The following is a 5,203-nucleotide window of genomic DNA, read 5'->3' on the forward strand; positions in this document are numbered from 1 at the left end:
TTTTGTTGGCACCTTATCAACACCAGGGAATTTTCATCATAATCGCTTCATACATTGATAAAATTTCTAAAGATAGCTCTATTGATCTATCATGTGAGCAAAACCCTTAGGAAATAGAGGAGATAGGATTTCTAAAGTGCCATAGTTATTTGAAATAGAGACAGAGAATGAAGACTTTTAACTTTCTTAAACACTTTCACCATCTGAATGCAAGACTTAAGCCTTATGTAATGGCACAAAAATTTTTATCCTCTAAATAATTTATGAAAAAGAAATCCTATGTAAGTACAGCCTTTGAATGTATATGTGTGATGAGAAGTAATATATTATTCATTCTTCATGCAATTTTACTCTACCTAAAGAAAAGTTACTATGTTAGAAAAGGAAACAAAAATATATGAAAAAAGGAGTGAAAACAAATTAAGTTTGACAATGCTGCTAAACTAGCTTTGGGTTGCTCATGTCTTTCATTTTCTGTAGTCAAGTCTATGTCAGAATCTCAGCAGCACCAGCACATGGATCCCTATGAAGCACTGACAACGACACTACTCTCAATCTTTTCTCGCTTTTACTCCTCTTCTGTTTATTTTGGGAACTAAACTTTTATACAGACATTGTCTTCTTTATGTTACTCTCCTACGAAAGAGTATTGAACACTCAACTATCAAATCAGAAATATATCAGATGGCTAAACCCTTTCCGTTGATGCTTATCTGACACTTTGATTTTATTTCCTTATACAGTTTTTCCTGAGAAGCTAAGTTTCTTACTTTTATTACATGTTTTGCGTATTCTTTTTTTTTTATGCCCCATCTGCAGCATCTTTTCCTTTTTCTCTTATTTTTAAGGCAAATATATGCACTTTCCTTTTTCTGGCTCAACGGTTACTGAAACGAAATATATAATCTTGATGGCTGGAATACAGACAAGGATTTCTACTTTCAAAACCAGCACAGTGCCTATATATGTTGCAAGTAGAGTGAAAATTAAATATATTGTTTAATGAGAAAGTTTCAAATCATTCAGTTTTTTATTCGTTTCTTCAATTTCAGTAATTAAATATTAGACCATACTGCTGGACCATGTACAACATCTGATTTAAGTTTCTTAATGGGTTGAACTAGGACACTTAATTCAAAACCAAATTTGGCTTATTGATTAACACACATCAAAATGGTCCATTGTAAAGTGGACCAATGTATAACCTTTAGCTCATCCCTACTTCTACTTATGTTGAATTCAATTAGTCCATCAAGAAATAACTGCTGGGTACCAAGTCTTGTAATTATTATACATCAAGCTTGGTTAGAGGGGAGGACAGAATGGCTAAAGAAAGTGACTTTAAAAAGTAAGAAAGAAAGAAAGAAGGAAAAGAAAAGAAAAAAAAAGAAAAGGAAAGAAAAGAGGAAGGGAAAGGAAGCAAAGAAAGATAAAAAACATCTGGTCATGCTTTGAAATATTCAAAATCTACTCAGTTATCTATATGTGAGCTAGGCAAATGCTGGGGAATATAATTAAATGTGTGTGTACAGCTTTCCAATGCTTCCCAGATTGATCTACAAAGACTTATTCAAAGTGGGTGATCAACACAGCCCCATAGATAAAGTCTGGAGGGGCCCAAAGCCAGGCAGGGACTTTTCTTTTTTCTTTTTTTTTCCCCTTTTCTTTCTTTTTTTAACCCTTATTTACTTATTTTGAGAGAGAAAGCATGAGAGGGGGAGGGGTGGAGAGAGAGGCAGAGAGAGAATCCTAAGCAGGCCCCGTGCTGCAAGCACAGAGCCCCATGTGGGGCTTGATTCAATGAACTGTGATCCCACAAATGGTGAGACCATGACCAGAGCCAAAATCAAGAGTCTGAAACCCAATGAACTGAGCCACACAGGCTCCCCAAGCCAGGGCCTTTTCTATAGAGGAAGAGTCATTCCAGCACTCAAGAGTATATTTTAGACAATTCTCTGCTGGTTCACATTTACACACTCTGATGTTCTTGTCCTGCAGAAACATCAGGAGTACCAGAAAAAAATAATTACAAGTTGATATTTTATCAAAGGTTAGAACATATGTAAGGATGATAATGCACTGGGAATCTACATAAGTAAATTCTCTTATTTTTTCTTTTGAAAGTATCAGGAAGTATTTGGGTTATGTATTAGTCATTGACAGAAGTACAATGTTTAAATTAATAAACATAATTGATAAAAAGCCTTTAAAGGACTTTTTTTTTAAAGTAGGTTTCATGGCCAGTGTAGAAACATTTGGCTTGAACTCACAGCCCTGAGATCAAGACCTGAGCTGAGATCAAGTCAGATATTTTACCAACTGACCCACCCGGGTGCCCTCAAAGAACATCTTTTTGATGGACCTTCCAAATGCTTTCTTCAGAAGGGAATAGTGGGGAAATATCAACTTTGAAGACATATAAATACATATTCAAATATTAACCTATCATTTAATTTGGGGATTAATAAATCAGATTAATCTTTTTGATACTCGTTTTCCCTATCAGCAGAATTCAAATCATATTACTTGCTTCTTTGACTTGTTTTGTGAATTGAATAAAGTAGCATTTATGCCATATGTGAGTCATTGAGTGCAGGACTTGAAGCATGGTAGGCGCTAAAGGAATGGTGGTTGATTGATGATGATGATGATGATGATGATGATGATGATGAATGACAATGAAAAAGAGATGATAAAGCCTGACAGTGAAGATAGTCAATAAATAGTAGTATGAGTTCTTTTGAAAATATCATATTTGACCTAGTGCAAGATTATAAAGTGTTGAAAGTGGGAGCCATGACTGGGGTGAATTTCAGAAGTATAGTGAGCAGATTTTAAGTTCACACAAAGAAATAATATTATGGGAAAGACATTCCATATTTATATTTGGATTTCATTGAAAATAAATTTCCTTCAAGTGGTAGTTTGATAGAAAAAGAGAGAGAAAGGGAGGGATGGAAGAATGGAGGGAAGGAGGAAGAGACTCAGTAACTAGAAAAAGACATAATATTGTCAGCAATATATACAACAGCTGCTAAACTGATTTGAGAAATTCCCTTAAACAATGTTTTACTTTTGGTTTAGTACCTTTTTAGTGAACTAAAAATTTGTCTTGTGGAATCTTTTTATTTTTTAATGTTTATTTTTGAGAGAGAGAGAGAGAGAGAGCACGTGAGAGAGACAGAGCATGAGCAGGAGAGGGGCAGAGAAAGAGGGAGACACAGAATCCTCAGCAGGCTCCAGACTGAGCTGTCAGCACAGAGCCCAATGTGGGTCTTGAACTCACAAATCGCAAGATCGTGACCTCAACCAAAGTCAGATACTTAACCAAGTGAACCACCCAAGCACCCCATTGTGGAATCTTAAAATATGTAATCACTTGATTATGTCGAAGAGGAAAATATAAGAAACTATAGAGATATTTGGTAATGTATAGTTGAACTATCTTAGAACAGTCTTGGTGACATTTAATGATTAGAAAGACGTACTTAAATCACTTGTCATGAGCACTCAATATTACCTACCAAAGAACGTCTTTATTTTTTCCCATTTTCTGCACTTTATGGTTCTTTGAAGAAGTGTTAACTTTAATACATAAAGTTATCTTTAAGATGGTTTTGTTGTGTTATAAGAATAAGCTTGCCTGAAGGAAATGCCACAGATCATATGCCATGATATTGAAAAACTTATTTCCTGAAAGCTTAGTAAGAATTTCTAAATATGTGTCCCTCTCTTAGCTAAACAAAGAGTGCTTGTTCTAATGTAGAAAATAAGCCAGACCTGTATTTTACACTGTGAAAACAAGATAGTAAGGAGTTTTGTAACTGTTTTTATTTTCTAAGTGTTTTTTTTTTTAAATTAATGTTTATTTATTTTTGAGAGAGAGACAGATAGCAAGCTGGGGGAGGAGACACAGAACTCAAACTGGTCTCCAGGCTCCACACTGTCAGCACGGAGCCCAACGTGGGACTCAAATTCACAAACTGTGAGATCATGAGCCTGATCATGAAGTCAGATGCTTAACTGACTGAGCCACCAAGGCACCCCCCCCCTTTCTTTTTGTGAGGATACTAGCCTTCTTGAATGATCCATATCATACCTCATTGCCTGTAGGCAAAACTAGAGTCACATTCCAATAAAACTCAGGGGAGAGTCACTAGTTAACTTGGGAGATGAGAGTCTGCACATCACATGGAATGAAAGAATTTGTTCCTGTGTACCATTTGGAAACTGAGAAGCATATACATGAGTGGATCCTGAGTATGCTAGACCTAGAAGATGGAATAGAAAGTTAGGTGGGCTCTATCTGTTAAGATAGCATTGTTAATCATAGGTCACCGTGCTGTACATTACGTGTGCATATGACTTTTTAAATTGTAGAAGGAACTTATGTCTGTAGTTCGTCCCCCCAGTATTCTTTTTTTCCCCTAAATTATTTACTTGTTTATTCATTTATTTATTTTGGGGAAAGCGCATGCAGGGGAGGGGCAGAGAGAGAGAGGGGGAACAGAGGATCTGAAACAGGCTCTGCATTGACAAGCTGATAACAGTGAGCCCAGTGTGGGACTCGAACTCACGCACCATGAGATTCTGACCAGAGCCGAAGTCGGATGCTCAACACACTGAGCCACCCAGGCGCCTCTGTTTTCTAAGTTATATTTAAAGTACAATATGTTTTGTAGATTTACAGAATTCTTACATTACTAAAACATCTAAAACAAAAATCTTGCATTGAAAAACTTGGGAAGGTGGACATTTAAAAAATATTCCTTAACGTATTTTTACACTTTATAGGGAAGAGACACTCTTCAGCTTTATATTTTAGTGATGTGAAAGCTGGTTGTATGGCATCTCTCTCTCTCTCTTTCTCTCTTTCTCGCTCTCTCTCACACACACACGTGTTATCTGTGCATGTACGATCCTACTATATATTAGTATAAATATTATAGAAATATAGAACTATATTAAAATATATGTGTTTATTATGTGTGTGTTGTTTAATTTTTTATTTGTCATGGCAATCTCAAGAATAATCCACTAAATTGCATTTCATGGACACCTGGGTGGCTCAGTTGATTGAGTATCCAACTCTTGGTATCAGCTCAAGTCATGATCTCGAGGCCATGACATCAAGTCCCACATCAGGTTCTGCTCTGAGTGTGGAGCCTGCTTCAGATTCTCTCTCTCTCACTCTCTGCTCCTA

The sequence above is a fragment of the Panthera pardus genome, unplaced genomic scaffold, assembly GCF_024362965.1.
Source record: "Panthera pardus isolate Hobbes unplaced genomic scaffold, ASM2436296v1 HiC_scaffold_16, whole genome shotgun sequence".
NCBI classification, from domain to species: Eukaryota; Metazoa; Chordata; class Mammalia; order Carnivora; family Felidae; genus Panthera; species Panthera pardus.